Genomic DNA, 24,215 nt, shown 5'->3' with positions numbered 1-24,215 from the left:
TATAGACGGAAGACAATTGTGTCTCTTACATTGAGAACACTCCCACTAGTTTTCCAATGTAAGTATTCATATTTGGAAAAGTATATGCTTTACGTGTTTGGGGAATTTATTAGTTTTGTATTAAAATTAAAGTGTTGTAAATTTTCTCTTAATTCAATGATCTCAAATGGCGAAATGTAGCTAAGAAATTTGCAAAGAAAACAGTTGTTTCCAAAGCTAATGATTTTCATGACCCATTTTTCTGTCGCATTGTTTAATTTTTGCGAGATTCCATACCTTGCTTCATTTACAGTATTGGCCAGTTTTCCACAACGCAATTGTGCCCTCTAGCGTTTCTTAGTATTTAACGATGGCTACTTTGGAGTTTTAGAAAGTGGTCACAGGTAGAACTGACTTGATGAGTAGGGAAAATAGTAAGGATTTCCACCTTATCATTTGTATCAGTCAGTAGAAGTGTGGCTATGTTACGGTAACAAATAAACCCCCGAATCTCAGTGGCTAAAAACACAATTTTTTTTTCCTCACAGAAGGTCCAATGCAGGCTGGCCAGGCCTGTCTACAAGCAGCATCTTGAGAATCCAGGCTTCCTGATCTTGTGAACTCTGCCACCGTGTCAGCTGGACTCAACAGGACAGGGAAACAGATGGAGGGGGCCCACTGGCTTTCACCTGCTCCATCTTGGAAGGGACACATGTCACCCTGCTACTTTCCACTGGCCAGAACTAGTCCCCAGCCCAATGGCAAGGTGGCCCGGAGGGTGGGAGAGGCAAATGGAAGTTCTGGGAGCACCAATGGCCTCTGATAAAGCCTCTACAAGAGCAGCTGGGGGACTTCCCTGGAGGTCCAGTGGTTAAGACTGCACTTCCACGGCAGGGGGCGCAGGTTCGATCCTTGCTTGGGGAACTAGGATCTCACATGCCACGTGGCGCAGCCAAAAAAAAAAAAAAAGAGCAGCTGGGAAGGAACATATTAGAATATTAGAAATTCTAGCTGTGTTATTCTGGGGAATATTTTTGATTTGAAGTTTTCCATTAGGAAATTATTCTATCAAAAAGAGAATAACAAGAGCAATTTTGATGTTCATAATTCTTCATTTTTGACACTCAAAATTAAATATCCCCTTTTGTATAATGGTAGAAGTGTAGCAACAGACTTTTATATTACAATTTCTGTTCTGATTGACTTTTGTATAAAATAAAATGTCCCTTACTCCCCTATTCTTTTTTTTTTTTAATAAATTTATTTTATTTTATTTATTTATTTTTGGCTGTGTTGGGTCTTCATTTCTGTGCGAGGGCTTTCTCTAGTTGCGGCGAGTGGGGGCCACTCTTTATCGCGGTGCGCGGGCCTCTCTCTGTCGCGGCCTGTCTTGTTGTGGAGCACAGCCTCCAGACACGTAGGCTCAGCAGTTGTGGCTCACGGGCCCAGTTGCCACGCGGCATGTGGGATCTTCCCAGACCAGGGCTCGAACCCGTGTCCCCTGCATTGGCAGGCAGATTCTCAACCACTGCGCACCAGGGAAGCCCACTCCCCTATTCTTTGAGAGAACTATCCTCCTCCTCCTGCATCTCTTCCTTGGATGTTTAAGTTATGATTTTTTTTTAATTACTTCTTTCCAACTTTAATTTGGATATATTGGAAAGCTGTTCCCCGAACTGTTGTCCTTACTGACATCCCATCGTGGAGACGTATATTGCATTTATTTATGAAATTTTACAAATTTTATCTATTACTAGGAAAAATTTATTTAAGGAAACTTTATAGTTATTTATTAAGTATTGAGCTTGATGGCTCTTCTTTTGATTTTTTTTATTGTGGTAAAATATATATAACACAAAATTTACCACTTTAACCATTTTTAAGTGTCTAGTTCAGAGGCACTAAGTACATTCACTTTGTTGTGCAATCATCACCACAATTTATCTCTGGAACTTTTTCATCATTCTGAACTCACACTGTACTCATTAAAAACTAGCTCCCCATTCCCTCCTCCCCCCCAGCCCCTGGCAACCAGCATTCTACTTTCTGTCTCTATGAATTTGACTACTTTGGTTACCTCATATAAGTGGAATCATACAATATTTGTCATTCTGTGTCTGGCTTATTTCACTTAGCATGTTTTCAAGATTCAGCCTTGTTGTAACATGTATTAGTACTTCATTCCTTTTTAAGGCTGAATAGTATCTCATTGTTTGTTTATACCACATTTTGTTTATCCATTCATAATGGCTCATCTTTGACAATATCACATTAATTTTGTTTAGTCAGTAAATCATTAATACATCTTTTGAGAGTCTTCTATAATCTCTAGCACATCTTGATTAGAGAGACATAAAACTGTTCAACCCTTGGTCATCTGTGTCCTCTTAGATTGTATATCTGAAATATCTTGCTATTTCTATCTTTTTTTAGGTCTTCTGGCAAGGCTCCACTTTTCAAAGGAAGTTTTCTGCTGGGGATAATCAACCATAGTATTTGGCTTCCAGTATGAGCATGTTCCATCATTAAGCTTTTCCTTTTCTACTTCAATATTTAAGAGACTAGTTTTTAAAGTTATCTTAAATATAGAGATGCTGTAGAGAGACAGATACTTCATCTCTGGCTTCACCATATTTCTAAAAGTCTTTGTCATAATTCTAGTATTATAATTTTATTGTTAATAATATTATTAACCCTCATAGAATAATAATAGCTACTAGGCACTGTTCTAAGTACCTGATACACACAGGACATGATGATGCTGGCTTCTGAAATAGAAAACACAGGAGGAAAAGCAGGGTAGAAAGAGGGAAAATGATAACTCAAGTTTTGGACGTGTTGGCTTTGAGGTGCTGGAGGAAAGTCGGTGTCTTGTGTAAGAGAGCAGGCGGGAGATGTGAATTTGCATCAGGACTCAAGAGCACTGCTGGGGCTAGAGGGGGATTTAGGAATGAAGAATATGTAGGGAAGAGCTGCAGCTGTGGAACAAATGAGATTTCTAAGGGAGAGAGAGAATGCAGAGGGTCCACTTAGCCCAGCAGCAGCCAGGAGCTGAGCCGGATTGATGAGCAGGAATTAGCCAGGCAGGAAGGCAGGAAGGGACATCTCGGGTGATGGTCTGGACCCTGCATGGCCCCTGCTGGCTCTGTTCTACTTTCTGTCTCCATGAATCTGACAATCTGGGTACTTCATATAAGTGGAATCGTGCATATTTACCATGGGAGCAGGGAGCAGTGGTTCTTACCCTGGCTGTGCAGCCAAATCACCCGAGGAGCTTTGCAAAACTACCCCAGAGCCAGAGATTCTGAGTCACAGGGTCTGAGATAGGCTTCAAAAAAACCAAGTGAGAACATTGTTGTGGAAGAAAACCAGAGGAGGACAGTGTCCTGTAAGCTCAAGGAGGTGAGGCTGCAGGGAGGGGACAACGGTGACAAAGAAGGGAGAGGAACGGGGCACCCACTGGGTCTGACAAACCAGGCTTATCAGGAGCTTCAGTGGGGCAGTTTCCGTAGAGGGATGAGGGGAGAATAATTGTCCTCTGGGACACTGAGAGACACCGGGATCAGAATTACGGGTAGAAAGGGAAGGATTCAAGGCTGGGGGGAGATGCAGATAATGATGAGGTAGAAGGGATGGAAATGGAGGGACTGGATGCCTGGTAGTTTGGGTTTTCTAAGAGAAGCTGCAAGCGCATTCACTGGAGGCCACTGCTGGGTGTGTTAAGCCCTGGGGATAACACAGGCTTGAGGCTCAAACTGCAGCTCTGCCATTTCCCCACTCTGAGATCTCTGTGCCTCAGGCTTCTCATCTGTAAAATGGGGATTTTATTTAATTTAATTAAACTAATTTATTTATTTTAAAATGGGGATTTTAAATACTCTTTTCTGCCCTTATAGGACCGCTGTGAAGGTTATGATGAGTTAGTACATGTAATACTCTTAGGACAGCACCTGGAGGACTCAGGTGTGTTCTGTGCTACGGAGGCAGGGGTTGGTGGCTGGGTGTCCTCGGAGGGGATTAGAAAAAGAAACATCCAGAGGAGAGGGGTTGTTTTGGTTTGAAAACCACTGCCCTTTGGTGGAATGAATTTGGGATTGACAGTGTTGACACAAGGACTTTAATCCTGCCTTCGGCAAAGTATCGCTGTGGTTTGGGCCGGGTCCCTTACCTTCTTTGGGTGGCAGTTTTCTCCTTGGTGAAACGCGTGGGCTGCTCTCTGGCACCCCTGGTTCAGGCTAGCGGAGGGTGGGATTCCCAGCACAGCCGCGCAGCGCCTTTCGAGGTTCGCGGGCGCCACCCTGTGGTAGAAATGGATAGTGCTGTCAACAGGCTCCGCGAGGCTGAAGACCCCGGGACCCAGCTTTCTAGATGGGTTTTTATGTATATACAGAAAAATCTCTCCAGGGACAAGGGGCCCTATCCAGGGTGGGAGTGCTCTCTTATTATCATAAATGGAGCATGAGTTGGGCATGGCACAGTAGCCAGAATTTCATCATGGCCGTGATGAATAAACTTAACACACGTGAATAATTTATAGCGTGCTCAGCCCATTGGAGCGAGAGGGCCAATAACACTAGCTAAAACTTGGAATCTGTTTACTTCAGTGCATTTTTTCGTTGTTGAAACAGTGACCTTGAAAATGACCCCATCTTCATAGTTAGGCCTATCTCACGAGTTTCCCAGTAGAGTTGTAAATCTGCTCTGTGTGTGTGCTGTTTCTGCCCCGGCATTTGTTGAGCTGAGAGAAGTCAAGGTCACTCTGCCATGAGCCCCAGCAGCCTCTTCTGTCTCTAAAGGATTTTTAAATGACTGATTAGTAATACTGGAGAACCAGTTGTATGATTCAGAAAGGTTATTGAGACAAAAGCTTCTGGGAATGGCCTTGGCTTATGAATTCCCTACCATGGGCAGAGAGAGTGTCTGCAACAAAGGCTGTCAGGAAACAAATATAATAAAACGATAATAGACCAGAAGCCAGAGGGAGGTTCTCTGTCATTTTGCAAGTTTTTGAACCCTGGAAGCACAAGAGCCATGCCTCTGGTTTGGGACTGCATATATCCGCTCCCTAGGTTTAATCCCACTTTTTTTTTCCCCAGCAAAATTTCAGACTGAAATTTTACTGTCCAAAGAGCTAGCTTCAGAAGTTTCTCAGGGGACTTCCGTGGTGGCACAGTGGATAAGACTCTGCGCTCGCAATGCAGGGGGCCTGGGTTCGATCCCTGGACAGGGAACTAGATCCCACATGCATGACGCAATTAAGGAGCTTGTGTGCCACAACTAATGAGCCCACATTCCACAACTAAGGAGCCCACCTGCCACAACTAAGACCTAGTGCAACCAAATAAATAAACAAATATTAAAAAAAAATTGCTCAGAATATCTCCTGTTCCTTTATATTGGGTTGGCCAAAAAGTTCATTCGGCTTTTTCCGTAACATCGTGAGGAAACAAATGAACTTTTTGGCCAGCCCAATATTTACGGTCATTTTATTCCCTTGATAAAGAAATTTGTGGATTAAAAACTATAGCATCCTGGGAGTTCCCTGGTGGCCAAGTGGTTAGGATTCTAAGCTTTCACTGCTGTGGCCTGGGTTCAATCCCTGGTCGGGGAACTGAGATCCTGCAAGTGGTGTGGTATGGCCAAAAGAAACAAACAAACAAACAAACAAAACCCCTCAACCCACCCCCCCCCCCAAACCGGATAGTATCCAAGAATTGTTACAGGCCGATATCAAATCAATCACCCACTTTTGTAGTTCCGTAGGTCAATCCTGTCAACCTACCCTTCAATTCCTTGTCCCTCAGTCTCAGATCTAACTTCCCAGGCAAATGTAGTACACCCTGAGAAATTTAAACTCTCTACTCCCATCTGTAAAATGTTAGGATATTTATACTCATTCGTATTTCCTTCTCATTTCGCAACAAAAGGTGTGCACCCTCCACTCGTGCTCTGGGTCCTATGACCTCTTACCTCCTCCCTATACATCAACTATCATCCTCTTCTGTATTTTCAGCTTCTCCTCAGCATATAATCATGTGTAAGTGATTCGCATCTTTAAACAAAGATGCAAACTTGATCCTATTCTCCACTTCAGTTACTGTCTTGGGTCTCTGCTCCTGGTCTGAGCCGACCTTCTTAACAGGGCAGGTATGTTATCTTTCTGCATTTCCACGTATGAGAATAATTCCTCAGATGATAGTCATAAGGCTTCCAACTCAGCCATGATAGTGAAGCTATTCTGCTAAAATGACCACGGCCAGGTTCAGTGGTTGCTTTTCTGAGCCCTCTTACATACTCACGTGTAACGACAGCAGAACAACCAGATACTCACGCTGTGACTTCCTTTCCTGAACATCCTGAGATCATTTTCTCTACTAATTACATGTCTCAAAGGGGTAATCTGATATTTCTAATGACATTTCATTCATGAAGGTCAGAGGGTCACATGTTAGTTACTGGGCTAGATGTCAAAATGTAGAATTCAGCACTGGTTTCCACTCTCTGGTTTACAGTAAATTCTGCACATGATGTGCCCACTTAATATCAAAATGTCTGTCATCTTTCATAAGGATACAAGGACAATAAAAGTTAAAGCACTTATTTAAAAAAATCCATTTCGCACCGCTGACCACCTTCATCTTTTAACTCTCTCCTCCTGGTTTCAGTGACACCAGACTCTTCTTTTTCCTCTTTAGAAATTCCTTCTCAGTTTCCTTTTTAGGCTTACGGGTGTGTGTGTGTGTGTGTGTGTGTGTGTGTGTGTGCACGATGCTTGTGATTTATCAAGCCCCTACTAAATGCACACATTATCTCATTTAATCCTCAAACAACCTTATAAGGTAGGTGTTTTTAATCTCCATTTTATGTGAGGAAGCCAAGACTCAGAGAGGTTAAATAACTCTGAGTAACATAATCAAACCCAGGGTCATCTGTCTTGAGGTTAAGTTTTTACCCACTGATGTTATAGCGCCGCTTCAACTTTAACACACCTGAAGGCCGTCACGCATGCTATTCTCGTTTACTGCAATGTTCTTACCACATTTAGCTCCTTCTCATACTTCATGCCTCAGCCTAATTGCCATCTCTTCAGAGGAACTTTCCTGATCATCTGATCTGTAGAAGTCTTTCTCTCTTTAGTTTTTCTCCATCACACCATCCTCTATAATTATTTTGTGTTTGCTTGGTTATTGTCTGTCTGCCCCCCTAAGAAATAAGGTCATTGAAGTCGAGTCACTTGTCCAGGGTCACCATGAACATTTGCACAGGTTGTGCACTGTATAAGGATGCCTAGTTGAGGTAAGTGAATGGGCTAAAATCTGCCTTTACTTACCCACCAGAAGGGTTGTCTTAAAAAAAAATTGTCCAAAGATATCATCCAGGCTGGCAGTGGAGGTGATTTTGCCTATCTTGTTCAATAGTTTATATCCAGAGCCTAGAACAGTGACTGGTGTGTATTGGAATTTCATAAAATATTTAATGAATGGAAGGGAGTAATGTAGCTGCAGGACAGATTTATACTAGAAAACAACCAAGGAGTCCTTAGTAAATAAAAAGTCTTCCAATGAGTTTCATTATACGTAGAGTAAAATCAAAATTCTTTTTTTTTTTTTTTTTTGGCCATGCCGCGAGGCATGTGGGATATTAGTTACCCGACCAGGGATCGAACACGTGCCCCCTGCAGTGGAAGTTTGGAGTCTTAACCACTGGATAGCCAGGGAAGTCCCCAAATCAAAATTCTTTGCATGGCCCATTGCATAGCACCCTCCTGCTGATTGTGATGAAAAATTGCAGTAGTTCTAACCTACTTCACAAAAGACAACCTTCCAGGTATCTTTTGATAATCAAATTCATGATAAGTCCAGAGCCCACACATAACACAAGGAATGCTGTTTCCTGCTATATTTCAACTTGCATGAAGGGATAGTCTGTATTTCTTTTTCTTTATTTCTTTTTTTATTTTTGGCTACACCGCGAGGCATGCGGGTTTTTAGTTCCCTGACCAGGGATGGAACCTGTGCCCCCTGCAGTGAGAGCACAGAGTCTTAACCACTGGACTGCCAGGAAGTCCCAATATTCTGTATCTTAGGACTCAGTTGAAGATGCCTTGAACACTTGCATTTTCTCCCTATTATAGGATGGCTTTTGACGGGACTCTTCACCAAAAAACTACCTAGTAACATTAGTTCACTCAGGTCTTGTGATTCCAATCAAATTTCCCTGGGAATGTTTCCTTGTCCATTTTGATTAGAATAGCCACTGACATGGGAATTCTGTACCAGTTCTGGAATTTCTTTGACCCTTTCTTTGATAGCTATCTCGAACCACTTGGACCCTTAAGGTACGTAATTCCTCCTTAGATGTCCACTTTAGCTTCCTCTTTGTGGATGACCCAGCTCTTTTACTAGATTCTCATCCTCATCGAATTCCATTCCAGCAGTCACATAACCATCTGCTTCTGTCTGACTTTTTACTGTGTTCTTGCCCTTATCCATTTTTACAAGGGTTGCTCACCAGTGCAGGGGAGACTCTGTGGTAATAGTGATTCAGCAACTGTGGAATCACCTCCCTTCAAGCTCCCTGGGCAGATGAGGTTTTTTCCTGATTCTGAAGGTGACTGGGAATTCATTGCCTGATGACTAACTTCCTCTTTTGTAATGTGATAGGAGGGGAAGCAAGGCAAAAATCTCAACCTCTAAACTCCCTGTGAGGCTTTAATAAGATGTGTTTACAAAGGAACAATTTTAGAACACCAAACCAAGCCAAACAAAATCCCAGGGCCAAAGTTTTCGATCTTTCCTTGTTCACTCATCTGGAAAAGTAAGTGGCAGCGGTGGTGTTTGGCGTGGCCAGGATGGCCTTAGTTAACATCAAGAACATGTGATTTCTCCTAGTCCATATTTCCGGTTAGTCCTGCTTGAACATACACACGCCTCTTACTGCTATGCATTTAGAGCTTCAGATCTGGAACAAATGTGATGACCTCCGAGGCCCTCATTAGCTTGCCTACTAACTTTAGGAAATTTGGCCACTGGGATGAGCACTGGCCCCCTCTAAGCCTCAACCACAGGAAGCGTGGGGTGGAGAGACCGCTTTCCTAGGGCCCGTTACTCGGAATACTTGCTTGAACCAAATGGAAACCATCTGGCCAAGTGGATTTATTGTCATGAGCTAACAACGCTGTATATTTTCATGTAGATTTAAAGGGCTAGGTTTCTGAAAAAATTAAGAAATTGGCACTTTAATCCACTTACGCCATTTGTTACTTATTTCAGTTTGCGGTAGATATTTTATTTTATTTTTTTGGCTGCGCTGCGGGGCTTGTGGGATCTCAGTTCCCCGACCAGGGATTGAACCCGGGCCCTTGACAGTGAAAGCACCAAGCCCTAACCGCTGGACCACCAGGGAATTCCTGAGGTAGATATTGTAGATCAAATTAAAAGTGATCATTTTCCTTTTTAAGTATATTTGACCCCTCAATATTGCTGCTTTTCGAAAGTGTGTCTGACCATCCTCAACACAAATAGTAAGATGATGATAAAAATCCTAAGAAGAAGTAGGCATCTTTCTAATCCCATGAGTAAATTTTCTACCCAAAGTGTTTCTGGCAGAGGATTCCATTTTATACAGTAACAACATTTTAGACAGTCTGGAAACAGCCTAGATTACCTGGTGTAATAATAACTATCAGTTTTTAAGCATAGAATGCATGCTCTGCTAAATATATGTGCTAAGTCTTTTACATGAGCTATAGCTCATTTAATCCGTATACTGTGAATACAGGGTAGTTACCAGTTCTATTTTACAGATAAAGAAACTAAAGTTTGGAGGAACAGAGTAACCTGCGTCAGGCAAGATGGGTGAAAAGCAGGAAAGTGGGACCTGAACCAAGGTCTGTCTGACTCTAAACATGTACTCTGCCTGCCATGTGTAAAAGCAATAATTATGCTTATTTTTTCTTGGCTCAGAGCTGCCAGGGCATTAAAATAAATCCTAAACTTGTGAAATAATGACAATTGCTTTGTAGATATGTTATATTGTGTAATTATAATGCTTATATTATGTAAGGTGTGTATTATTGTGACCATTTCACAGATATGGAACTGAATCTCAGAGATAATTTATCACACAATTATTGATTGAATCACATGCAAACCCAGATCGGTCCTGGCTCACAAATCTCTTCCTGGGAGCTTGTTAGATGCAGAATCTCAGGGCCCCTCCCCCTCCCTCACCTGTTGAATCAGAATCTGCATTTTATGAATTTGGTAAAGTTGCAGGATACAAAACTAATGCACAAAAATCTCTTGCATTCCTATACACTAATGATGAAAAATCTGAAAGAGAAATTAAGGAAACACTCCCATTTACCACTGCAACAAAAAGAATAAAATACCTAGGAATAAACCTACCTAGGGAAACAAAAGACCTGTATGCAAAAAACTATGACACTGATGAAAGAAATTAAAGACAATACAAAAAAGGTGGAGAGATATACCATGTTCTTGGATTGGAAGAATCAATATTGTGAAAATGACTACCCTGCAAAGCTATCTACAGATTCAATGCAATCCCTATCAAATTACCAATGACATTTTTTACAGAACTAGAACAAAAAATCTTAAAACTTGTATGGAGACACAAAAGATCCTGAATAGCCAAAGCAGTCTTGAGGGAAAAAAACAGAGCTGGAGGAATCAGACTCCCTGACTTCAGACTATACTACAAAGCTACAGTAATCAAGACAATATGGTACTGGGACACAAACAGAAATATAGATCAATGGAACAGGATAGAAAGCCCAGAGATAAACCTATGCACCTATGGTCAACTATGACAAAGGAGGCAAGGATATACAATGGAGAAAAGACAGTCTCTTCAATAAGTGGTGCTGGGAAAACTGGACAGCTACATGTAAAAGAATGAAATTAGAACACTCCCTAACCCCATACACAAACATAAACTCAAAATGGATTAGAGACCTAAATGTAAGACTGGACACTATAAAACTCTTAGAGGAAAACATAGGAAGAACACTCTTTGACATAAATCACAGCAAGATCTTTTTTGATCCACCTCCTAGAGTAATGGAAATAAAAACAAAAATAAACAAATGGGACCTAATGAAACTTAAAAGCTTTTGCTAAGGAAAGGAAACTACAAACAAGACAAAAAGACAACCCTCAGAATGGGAGAAAATATTTGCTAACAAATCAATGGACAAAGGATTAATCTCCAAAATATATAAACAGCTCATGTAGCTCAATATTAAAAAAACAAACAACCCAATCAAAAAATGGGCAGAAGACCTAAATAGACATTTCTCCAAAGAAGACATACAAATGGCTAAGAAGCACATGAAAAGCTGCTCAACATCACTAATTATTAGAGAAATGCAAATCAAAACTACAATGAGTATCACCTCACACCAGTTAGAATGGGCATCATCAGAAAATCTACAAACAACAAATGCTGCAGAGGGTGTGGAGAAAAGGGAACCCTCTTGCACTGTTGGTGGGAATGTAAATTGATACAGCCACTATGGAGAACAGTATGGAGGTTCCTTAAAAAACTAAAAATAGAATTACCATATGACCCAGCAATCCCACTACTGGGCATATACCCAGAGAAAACCATAATTCAAAAAGACACATGCACCCCAATGTTCATTGCAGCACTATTTACAATAGCCAGATCATGGAAGCAACCTAAATGCCCATCTTCTTTATCGATGGATAAAGAAGTTGTGGTACATATATACAATGGAATATTACTCAGCCATAAAAAGGAACGAAGCTGGGTCATTTGTAGAGATGTGGATGGACCTAGAGACTGTCATACAGAGTGAGGTAAGTCAGAAAGAGAAAAACAATATCGTATATTAACGCATATATGTGGAACCTAGAAAAATAGTACAGATGAACTGGTTTTCAGGGCAGAAATAAAGAGACAGATGTAGAGAACAAATGTATGGACACCAAGGGGGGAAAGTGGTGGGGGGGGTGGTGGGATGAATTGGGCGATTGGGATTGACATGTATACACTGATGTGTATAAAATGGATGACTAATAAAATTTGCTATATAAAAAAATAAAATAAAATTTAAAAATTTTTTTTAAAAAGGAAGAAATAAACTATCCTTATTTACATGACATGATTCTTTATATAGAAAAGCTTACGTAAATCCAAAAAATAATTCCTAGGACTAATAAGTGAATTCAACAAGGTCACAGAATATAAGATTAACATAAAAACCCAAATATACTAACAATGATCATGTAGAAGCTGAAATTAAAACAACACAATTTACAATTGCTCAAAAAAAATTGTATATAAATTGAATAAAACAGGAATGGGACTAATAGGATGAAAATCCTGATGAAAGAAATCAAAGATCTAAATAAGAGATGTACCATTCTCATGGGCTGAAAGAATCATCAAGGATGTCAATTCTTCCAAATTAATACAGTTCCTATCAAAATTCCAGCAAGACTTTTTCTTTGGTAGATAAGTTTATTCTAAAATTCACATGGAAAGGCAAAGGAACTAGAAGAGCTAAAAGAATCTTGAAGTTCTTTTTCCTGTTATTTTTCTGACTCTATTAAGAAAATTTTATGTCTTGAATCTAGTAATTAAAAAAATTGGAACGTGAAAAAAAAAAAAAGAATCTGCATTTTAACAAGATTCCCAGGTACTCATTAATGTTTGGAAGTAGATTACATAGAGATTTTGGAAGCTACCTGAGGTCTCCCTCCTCTGCCCTCCCCCCCACCCCATTTTTTCTCCTTAATCTGTTAAAATAACCAAAAAAAAAAAAAATCTGTTTAGTTGCTATGATTCACCAATACTTCACAAACACGGTCTCATTCAAGCCTCATAACAACTCCATAGTGTCAATACTATCATCCTCACTTACAGGTAAGGAAATTGAGTCTTGGGGAGAACAGAGTACTAATGTAGGAACCGGAAAAGGTACTATAATTCCTCTCAGGTGAAATTAAAGTTCAAAATGGTATAAAATACTGCTTCTTTTGATTTTCCTTTTAACTAATGTTTAATAATAAAAAAGCTGAAAATTGTAGCTATTTGTTGAGTACTCATAATTTACTAAGCACTACACTAAGTGCCTTACCTTATCTAAATATGTAAAACTATTATATGAATGGAATTTATTCTCTCTGACAAGTAGACAAATATCATGGAAGCATTTGGCTTGTTTATCACAAACTAATGGGTTAAAAGAAGGAATGATAACTGTTGATTAACTGTTATCAGCAAGACCATCTGACCATCAGCCAACGACTCAAACAGGTGTGGGGTTCCCTCCAAGGGACATTTGGAACCATACGGCGGCCCTTTATGGTTGTCACAATGCATGGGAGGTACAACTGGCATTTAGTGTCTTGGGATGAGGGATGCTAAATGCTCTGTCAAGTATGGATTCCAGCACAACCAAATATCATCCCTCCCCAAATGCCATTGGTACTCTCCTTGAGGAATGGAAACCTTTACCACAGTGTTTGTGTTCATAAAACAAGACTCAACCTTGGAGAGAACTGTACTAATTATTTCCGTTCCCAAAGACTTAACACATTCCACTACCAAATCATTGTGATAAACCCACTAGGACACAGATATACTGAGAACCTGGGGGCCGTGAGGCCCTCAGAAATGATTTAATGGTCAGAGGGACCACTTGGATAAATCTCTTCTCCACCTACCTAGACTTCCACCGCCTCTCCCAGACAGGAAACCTCCGCTTCCTCGCCACCCTGGCCGGTGTTGGAGAATCAGGCACAGCCGGGTCCCACCCATTCCTGGGATGAGGCGCGACCAGTTTGAGCGTGAGCCTCGGATCCCAATGAGGCAGGTTTTCCTAGCGGGTGGGGTTACGTGCTTGAGCTCACCCTTCCTGCTTCACTTCCTACTGTAGGAGTTCCTGCCCGAGCCCCAGGCTAAAAGGCGAAGGTCAGGAGCGGGGCCAGGGGCAGCTGAAAGTGATGGATCTCGTGCTGTTCTGCAGGTTGCTCTGGCACCTGGAATGCAGGCGTTTCCAACTGGCCTTTCCTGGCGTCGCAGTAGTTCCATCTACCCTTGGATTTGCAGGTGAAACGGGCAGCTATGTAGGGGGAAAGCGGTCGGAAGCTGCACTCTACCCTCAGGCCTAAGCCTTTCTCCAGACCAGCTTTTAAGAGAATTTATGTTAACAGGCTTGCTTAACTATTAACAAAGAACCACTGTCCTTCCTTCTGTGTTCCTTCCCACTGCGCGTGCGTCAGTCAGCCTGGGAAAGGAGCTGGGGGGAGGTGGAGGAGGGCTGCACAGAGGGGCAGCTGAACCTTGAGCACGTTCAGTCGCAGTAGTAGCTGCTATGTCCATGAAGTGCCTACACTGTTCTCAGTACTTTTATTTACATTATTTTCTTTCCTCAAAACAACTCTGATAGGTCTTGTTCCTGATGTGGAAGGAGAAACTTTGAAACATTAGTAACTTGTCCAGGGCTACTTAATTATTAGATACAAGAGTTGGAATTCAAACTGTTTTCTGTAGTCCAAAGACATTAAACATTTTAAAATTAAAAGACAAGACTGGGCTTCCCTGGTGGCACAGTGGTTAAGAATTCGCCTGCCAATGCAGGGCACAGGTGTTTGATCCCTGGTCCGGGAAGATCCCACATGCCCCGGAGCAACTAAACCTGTGCGCTACAACGACTGAGCCTGCGCTTTAAAGCCCGTGCTCCACAACAAGAGAAGCCGTGGCAATGAAAACCCTGCACACCACAACCAAGAGTAGCCCCCTCTCTCCCGCAACTAGAGAAAAGCCTACTTGCAACTAGAGAAAAGCCTGCTTGCAGCACCCAACGCAGCCAAAAATAAAATAAATAAAAAAATAAAAAGACAAAGCAATTTCTTCTATGTTTTATGATACAGATTTATCAACAAAGCACTTTTTTTTTGAGTTTATGAGTAGATCCTGTTGACTGAAATAAGAACACATGATGCAAAAGTTGTGAATTAAGTTTTATTCAGGGACCTTACTGAGGACTATAGCTCGGGACACAGGCTCTCAAGTAGCTCTGAGGAACTTCTCTGAAGAGGTGAGGGAGGAGCCAGGTTACAGATGAATTTTTTTGCTGCGAAAAACATATAGTCAAGCATAAAAAGATGACTGCTAATCCCAAAGAGCAGACATCTCAAATTAATGCTTTTAGTGTTTTTCTAAGTATGGGAAGATGCAAGAATCTGGGGTCATTGAAATTTTTCCTTATCTAAGTATCTTATCTAGGGACCGGTATATTCAAAGCGCAGAAAGCTTCCTGTTTTTCTCCATCCTGAATTCCCCTCAGGATGCACTGTCTGTGGGTGACTGCAGTGACTAATGGCTTGATCCCTGTAGAACTGGAATGGCAAGCAACATTTTTTTCTTTACAATCCAAAGCTGTATTTTGAGAAAAAAATACATGGTTTCTGGTAGCTTCCCTAGGAATGTAGGCTGCTCTGTCTCTGGCAAGAATGTGAATCAGGTTCCTAAATTTTCCCAACACTTTCAACTGTGCCATCTGCACGTCTGGGATCTAAAGCATATGTATTTTCCTCCATTCAACAACACAGAAGACTGGCATTTTAGTTATTTGTCACTACGAATTGATTGCAGTTCAGCCCTTGCCAGAGTTTGCTTGTGACATCTGATAAGAGAGAGAAAGAGAAAGGAAGAATATGAAAAAAGATTTGTGGGAATTGTGTTTATCTGTTCTTCCAGGGTCTCCAAGTTATTGGACTGTATTATCTTAGGTAATCAGAGGATAATGTTCTTGAGTCTGTGTGTGTGTGTGTGTGTGTGTGTGTGTGTGTGTGAGTGTGTGTGTGTAATCACAGTTCCTTTAAAAATATCTTTATAGGAGTAACAAAACAATGCTGTTAGGCTAATCTGTCATTTTACTAATTTCTAGGGCTGCTTTAATTGCTCTTGCAGAAATGACAGGTGTCCCTTTTTCTCACTGTTTAAGGTCTGTTTCACAAAATTGGATGTTTGAGGGGGGAAGACTTTTTTTTTTGGCCTCACCCCATGGCTTGTGAGATCTTAATTCCCCAACCAGGGATTGAACCTGTACCCTCGGCAGTGAAAGCACGGAGTCCTAACCACTGGACCACCGGGGAAGTCCCAATGGAGGAAAACTTCCTTTTCAGATACAGAAGGCTGGTTCTTCAGTCAAGGTATACAAATGTCCAGGCTTTTATAGTATATGAATAATTATCCATTATATTATTCAATGTATTTATATAAGGATCCCTTTGAGACATTCCTGCTGGAGTCTAGTTCACCTTTATGGAAGAATTCATGTGCCTTATTCTATTTGGAAGTGAGACTTCATACGAAATATCTTTGCTTTATTGTTTTGGTTCCCAGAAAACTCATGGCCAAATGAGTACTTGACTATATTGCTTAATTAATTCCAGATGCTAAGTATACATATTGTTCCTTAAAAATTACATTAAAAATTTTAATTGTCAGCTTGTGTCTTAATATTTGTAAGTTATCTAAAACACCCACTCCCACTTAATTTTTTTGGCAATAGGCATAGAATTACCCTACGGATTACTTGCTAACTGCCAAGGGCAAAAATACCTAAAATGGAGAGATCTGGCTTTCACCACTGCAACCCAGTGATCAATTTTACAATCAGTAATAGTAGGACAATCAGGCATTACGTGCCTCTTGATGAGATGCAATATGATGTACATATTACCACTTGGCAAGTATGTTAACTTGAATGTAATCAAGTCTGTAGGTCTTACTTCCAGTTCCTGGAAGTAGAAGGGATAGAGAAATTAAACAACATCATGAAGAAACAAAGTCAAAGATAGAATGTGGGAGTTTGTACAATGAAAATAATTGGGGAGATAGAGTCAGTTCTAGATTAAAAGAGATGGGAGAGGGAATTCCCTGGAGGTCCAGTGGTTAGGACTCCGCACTTTCACTGCTGAGGGCCTTGGTTCAATCCCTGGTCAGGGAACTAAGATCCAGCAAGCTGTGCAGCGTGGCCAAAATAAATAAATAAATAATTAAAAGAGATGGGAGAAGGTACAGAAACTAGATCAAGAGTGATTATTTTTAGGCATGTAAAAGTGCAGCCACTTTGGAAACAGTTAACAAGTTAAATGTAAATTTGCTCTGTGATCCAGCAATTCCTCTCCTGGGTGTCTTCCACCCAAGAGAAAATATATATCCACACAAGGACTTGTATGTCAATGTTCATAGCAGCATTATTAACAAAAGCCAAAAACTGGAAACAATCTAAATGTCCATCAACTGATAAGTGGATAAACAAAATGTGATCTATCCATACAATGGAATATTACTCAGCCATAAAAGAAAAAACTATTGATACATGTTATAACATGGATGAACATCAAAAACCTTATGCTAAGGAAAAAAGGCTAGATGCATAAGACCACATATTGCATGATTCTATCGATATGAAATGTCCAGAAAAGGCAAATCTAGAGAGACGTTGGGTAGATTAGTCGTTGTCATGGGCCGAGGATAGAAATGAAGATTTACTGCATATGGTCATAAGGGAGCTTTTGGGGGTGGAAAAAGTGTTCTAAAACTGGATTGTGGTGATGGTTTGCGCAACTGTGTAAGTTTACTAAAAATCATTGAAACGTCCACTTATAATGAGTGGATTTTACAGTACATAAATTGTACCTCAATAAAACGGATTAAGAAAGGACTATGGTAGATGTGACGTTCTGTGAGCCTTGCAGCTTTCCCCTTCTGCTACTGATACTAACCCTGAGACTGTCCTGGAGGAGAACTGAGGGGCTCAGCCAACAGCCAGCACCAACCGCTGCACCTGGGAACGAGTCCTCCTTGAACCTTTGGGAGCCTGGCCGACCTTCTAGGTGAGTGAGTTCTTCGGGAGTGAGCTCGGGTGAGACCAGGGGAGGAAACACCCAGCTGATCCACAGATCATGAGATGTAGTAAGTTGTTTTACATTAATTCTATATTTAAATATATACATTTAAATAAAAATATATATTGGTGAAGTGATATGGCAAAAGATTAACAGCTGTATTTAAATGGCGGATATATGGTTATTGTGCTGTTTCTATTTTCCGTCTGTTTGAAAATTTTTTAATGAAAAATTAAAATAGATACATAGGGGAAATCATACCTGGAGAGAGAACTAAGCATTTGGGGCAGATACAAATCCTTCCCTAAATTCATGTCTGCATTTCCACCCACGCAACTCTTGGACATATGAGATGGGTCTTGAGTGAGTAGCTGCGGGGGGAGCAGAAGGGATTCTAATTAGAGGAAAGAGCAGATGCAGTGAGATAGAAACAGGAAAGGGTTCGGTTCATTTGGGGCTTACTCACTTATCTATTCCACAAAAATTATTAGCATCTACTATGTGCTCGGCACTGATAAAGGTACTAGGGATTCAGCAGTGAACAAATGAGCTAAAATTCCTGCCTGATTGGTGCTTAAACTGTAGTGAAGGAAGACAAATAATAATAAACAAACAAATGAATAGTATATATGGAATATCAAATAATCAGGAGTGGATCCAGGTTTTGTGAAGTTATACAAAGTTGGAGTATTCATTACTCCAGAAAAACCCCAACATCATCCATGAAAGTAGGGAGTTCTGATGCTGATGCTTCATGAGCTTCATAGTAAATCTGCTCAAGTGTCTTCGTGTGAATTTCTCCAGAAGAAGAACTGGGACAGGTAAGTGGTGGATGTGGAAAATAATTCCAGGAAATACTGGTGGTGGGTGGGGCCGTGAAACAGAAGAAAATTAAGTTGATAAATGTGGTTACTCCAGCCTGGGGAACTGAGAGATGGTATAGAATGAAGGGCAAGGAGCCTGGGGTATATCTGTGCACCATCCCCTGTCAGTCATGGGTTCAAGCTTGCTCTAGGCTGGCCAGTCAAAATTTCTAAAAGATAGACTTATACAGGCTGGTTGGAAGCTCATACTGTAGCTTCCTCTGCTGTAGTTAGTCCCCAAACTGCAACAAACATTCACCACCTTTCTCACCTGCTACCTATTCTAGATTCCCCTCACCTGTGGCTCATCTTTCTGCTGGTCTAGGTTGTTTGCCCAGGGGGAAATCCAGACCTTTACCTGGAGGGGTCTGAGCCGTTAGCTCCTGTGTTCTTGCCAGGCATGGTTGTTGTATATGGAAACAAGTGGTAGCCTGGTGAATCCCTGAGTTCCAGACATATTCTTCCCCGCCTTGATTATGTAGCAGCAATCTTATTTCCTCTTGCTCTCTGGGTCAATTAACTCCACCAGCAGAGTAACTCCACTCTGCTTTCTGATCCACTAGCAGGAGAAGCCCCAAATGCAGTCAAAGCTTTAGGTTCAGTGGAACTCTTGCTTGGTTTCCTAGGAGAAGTGTTCCTGTGGTCCAGGAGAGCCTAACATTGCAGGGACAGGAACTACTTCCGCTCTTTGGTTCCAGGACCTGTGTGCTCTCCTAACAGAGCCACAGCACCTCTTCACGGCCAGTGCTTCAGAGCAATTTTACCCTTTCAACATGGATCGAGAAGCAATACTGTACAGGCAGATAAAAACAGGTTGTTTAAAGGGAGCAAAACATAGGCTTAGACCTCTACGAGCACCAGAAGAAAACAGATCATTGCCAACACTCCTTGTAGAGAAAAGTGTGCAGTTAGAGAATTTTATGCTTGGCCAGATTGCTGTTTGTTTGGGAAGATTAAAGGAAGATGTTATTATACATGCAAAAATCCTGGTAAAACAGTTGTATTAAAAAGAAATTACTTGGACATATAACTCAGTTCATCAAGAGATAAACCAACATTTAAAATTTAAGAATTAAGATACCATGTACAATGGAATATTACTCAGCCATAAAAAGGAATGAAACTGGGTCATTTGTAGAGATGTGGATGGACCTAGAGTCTGTCATACAGAGTGAAGTAAGCCAGAAAGAGAAAAACAAATATCATATATTAACGCATATATGTGGAATCTAGAAAGATGGTACAGATGAACGTATTTGTAGGGCAGGAATAGAGATGTAGACGTAGAGAACGGACATGTGGACACAGGGTGGGGAGGGGAGGGTGGGATGAATTGGGAGATTAGGTTTGACAAAAATACACTACCATGTGTAAAATAGCTAGTGGGAACCTGCTGTTATAGCATAGGGAGCTCAGCTCAGTGCTCTGTGATGACCTAGATGAGTGGGATGGGGGTGTGGGAGGGAGATCCGAGAGAGGGGATATAGGTATACATATAGCTGATTCACTTCATTGTACAGTAGAAAGTAACACAACATTGTAAAGCAATTTTACTCCAAAAAAAAAAAGAAAAAGAAAAAAGATATCATGGCATATAGAGAACAGACTTGTGATTGCCAAGGGGAGGGGAGGGATGGACTGGAGTTTGGGGTTAGTAGATGCAAACTATTACATATAGAATGGATGGACAAGGTCCAACTGTATAGCACAGGGAACTGTATTCAATGTCCTGGGATAAACCATAATGGAAAAGAATATAAAAAAGAATGTATATATATATGTATAACTGAGTCACTTTGCTATACAGCAGAAATTAACACAACATTGTAAATCAGCTATACTTCAATTTAAAAGAAAGATATCATGGCATAAAAGACTGGTATCAGTTAAACTTAGATTACAGGACCAAATGCAAACTTTATTGAAAAAACTGAAGAAGACCTAAATAAATGGAGAGATAGAGCATATTTAGAGATGGAAAAACTGTGTGTTTACTGCTTAATTACTTACCGTTCTGATGGTGGACACTTAATTTTCTTTCTTAATACAAATCGGACTGAAGTGAATGTTCTTTCATATTTCTTCTTAGGCACATAGGCTAGAGTTTCTCTATATACGTTAAAGTGGAATTTCTGGTTCAGAAGACATTCTTATATTCAGTTTTACGAGATGTTCCAAAATCACTCTCCAAAGTGGTTGTAGGAATTATACTCCCTCAGGCAGAACATGAGAGTCCTTGTTTCACATTCTTACCAATACTTAGGTCTTCATCATTGTTGAAATTTGTGTGAGTAGTAGCAAGGCCCAGCACCATGTCATATGTTCATTGTCTATTTGACTTTCCCTTTCTGCCAATTGCCTGTTCATTTTTTTTTCTTTTTCTATCTTTTTTTTTTTTTTTTTTGTGGTCATGCCCCGCGGCTTGTGGGATGTTAGTTCCCTGACCAGGGATTGAACCTGGGTCACGGCAGTGAAAGCGCCGAGTCCTAACCACTGGACCACCAGGGAATTCCCTCTGTTCATTTTTCTATTGGATTATTTGTCTCTCTCTCTCTCTTTTTTTGTTTTTTTTGCTTTTGATTTGTAGAATTTCTTAATATGTTCTAGATACTAATCATTGGTAAGTTATATTAATTACAGGTATTTCCGTCTCCTACCACTCTATGGAGTGTCTTTTGATTTTATTTATAACTTTTTGGGAGTTTGTTTTTTTGGGACTTTGTTTTGTAGCATTTGAGCCTCGAGGCATCCACTGGAGGGGGTCTTGGTAGATAAAGACCCGGAGATTTTGATCAGGGTGATGAGTGATGTGGGTGGATGTGGGTAGGCTCTCATTCCAGACTGCTGAAATTTAAATCCCACTACCACTTGTGTAACCTTGGGCAAGTTATTAATCTTTCTGTGCCTCATTTTTCTTGTCTGTAAAGTGGGAATATTAATAGTACATGGATTATTATAAGGATTAGAGTGTATTAGTTTTCTGTTGCTGCATAACAAATTACCACAAACTTAGCAGCTTAAACAACACAAATTTATAATCTTACACTTTCTGTGGGTAAGGAGCTGAGTTAGGAAACTCAGTTCTTCCTCCTGTGTCTCTTTTACTCTCACTTTACTAGCAAACTCACAACAGTTCTGACACCCGATGTGTGGGTTTCTTCCCACCAAGCAACTCTCTGTGACACTAGCTGGGTATCCTACAATTTAACTCCATTCTGACACTATCTACCTGGGGATAGAGTCAGACCCCACAGGTTAAGGGCTCAGTCCTACAAGACTTCTCCCCCATCCCCCCCTTTTTTTTGGCCACACCACATGGCTTGGGGGATCTTGTTTCCCCCACGAAGGATCGAACCCAGGCCCTTGGCAGTGAAAGTGCAAAGTCCTACCCACTGGACCACTGGGGAATTCCCTCCCCCACCTCCTTTTAGATGCCAGTGGCAAGTCCAGGTTGTCACCTGTGCTTCTGACCTAAAGGCTATAAATCGAAGGTTCCCATGACCCCCTCTTTGGGTTTGATTAATTTGCTACTTGCTGTTGGCCAACTGGGCAACCTTCTCATATCCTAGAGGTAACCTGCCTTCCCTGCCATGTGGTCCTCTCCCCAGCATGGCAGTTTGCTCCTGTGAGATCAGTAGAAGAATCTCTCTCATCCTCTGAATCTCTTCCCAAAGGAAGTGTCTATCTGATTAGGTCAGGCCCACCCAGGAAGAGTCCCCTTTTGATTAACTCAACATCAACTGATGAGGGAACTTAATTATATCTGCAAAATCCTTCTGCCATGTGATGTAATATAATCATGGGAGTAACTATCTTACCATAGTCACAAGTCACATCCACACTCAAGGGGGATGTGTATAATGGGGAGCAGGAATCTTGGGGACCATCTTACAATTCTACTTGTCATAACATTTCTTCTCACTGGTTAACCCACCATAGGTTTTCTGTCTATTCCATAAACACATTTGTATTTAGAACTTGAGGAATTTCACATTGGACTTTCCTATTTGTTACCCTCTGGGCCCTTTGGGAAAGGGTTGTCTTGAACAGAAAGGAAAGTAATAGTAAGAGTAATTGGGAAGAACCCCCCTACCGCCCCCGAGAAGTCATGGAGGATCAGGACAAAGCCAAGGAGCCCTGCGCCTTCTTTTCAGGGTGGGACTGACAGCTGGAGCCAATGACACATCTTGTGTCTGACAGTTGGTTGCCCTATTAATTACACAGATGAATAACTTTTCATTAGGTTTCCTCCTTCAAAGTTGAATATGTCTTCATTCTCTTTAGAGTCTTTGGCAAATTAGATTTCTGAGTCATTTTATAAAAATTTAAATTTGTTATTTTTAATTATGCCTGGAAGAAGGAAGAGAAATCATCATTTATAGAACTTTTAATGGGAAAAGTAATTTCTGTATTCTTTCGGGTGAGCACTTTTGGGCAAAAGCTAGGCACAGAATCCCCATTATTATTACTTCAACTATGAACCTGAGTTAAAAGAAGAAAGATTTGCTGATTTTTGTGTTTGAGATTCGTGTACCCGAGGTACAGGGAGTGTTCAATTTATTTGTTATACCATAAATTATGCATTAGATTAACATTTTTTGGTGATTCATTTTCTCACTTATTAATTTAATGAACACAGTTTTTCAAAGTGAGATTTAATATTGTAAGTAATACAATGGTAGTAAGGATCAGGTAGAACAATTCATCCTATGTTAAGTGAGAACACCTTCATTTTCATAACTTAGAGCATTATCCCTCATATAGAGAGATTGAACTAAATGCCAAGCTTCCTGTATTTGCCCAGAGAGCTTATCAGGATGGTTTGTTAAAGAGGAAACATCTTGTGTTTGGCTGAAAGTAGCAATTTAGAAAAAAACTCAGGAAACTTTTAGGGACTGAACTGGTTCCATCCTTTTAAGAATTTATAAATGAACTAACTGTGGAAATGAAAAGAAATGATTGTAAAGATTATTTCTCAATTTGAAAGAATATGAACCAGTGTCATCAAGAACTTAAAAGCCAGTTTTGGTGATACATATGGTATATAATAAATAATAAAATTCTGTTCTATCTTTTATTCTAAGTAGCTGTAAGTATAGAACCAACTGCAGATACCATGCCTATCTCATAGTGAAGCCATGAGTCGCTGGTCTTTATGAAAAACAAAATTCGTCAGTAAGCTTTAGAAGAAAGAAAACATACTCAACCTTGGATCCTATGATATGATAATATTACCCAATGTGCATGTTGAAAATGCAATTTACTAACATTCCATCTTAAAAACAAATCATAGAGGATTCATTTCTGGGGGGATTAAACATAATTTGAATAGATTTCACCTCAACACATCAATCAGGTGGGATACTTTCAGGTGGAATGATTTTGCTGAAAAAATTTAAAAACTAAGTTATAGTTTAGTTCTAGTTAGTTTAGATTAGTTGGTTTAGTTTAGTTCTAG

General features: G+C 40.5%; 1 protein-coding gene and 1 non-coding gene across 3 annotated transcripts in view; both read right to left on the bottom strand.

Moving 5' to 3' along the window:
- The window catches only part of YES1 (YES proto-oncogene 1, Src family tyrosine kinase), a 114,991-nt gene extending 101,157 nt beyond the window's left edge, over nt 1-13,834 (bottom strand). For both annotated transcript variants that reach the window (XM_036822976.1, XM_036822977.1), the window contains exons 1-2: nt 13,698-13,834; nt 4,148-4,277 (exon numbers count right to left, since the gene is read on the bottom strand). The gene's annotated coding sequence lies outside the window, so the exon portion shown is untranslated. The remainder of the gene's footprint in view (nt 1-4,147; nt 4,278-13,697) is intronic.
- A 7,359-nt stretch (nt 13,835-21,193) lies between these two features.
- Nucleotides 21,194-21,265, bottom strand: TRNAE-UUC. The gene has a single exon. It is a non-coding gene; the product is annotated as a tRNA-Glu (tRNA).
- Nucleotides 21,266-24,215: the final 2,950 nt, after the last annotated feature.

Source organism: Balaenoptera musculus, chromosome 14, assembly GCF_009873245.2.
Source record: "Balaenoptera musculus isolate JJ_BM4_2016_0621 chromosome 14, mBalMus1.pri.v3, whole genome shotgun sequence".
In the NCBI taxonomy this organism is placed as follows: Eukaryota; Metazoa; Chordata; class Mammalia; order Artiodactyla; family Balaenopteridae; genus Balaenoptera; species Balaenoptera musculus.
The sequence above is the reverse complement of the archived record's forward strand: the minus strand, read 5'-3'. Positions and strand labels throughout refer to the sequence as shown.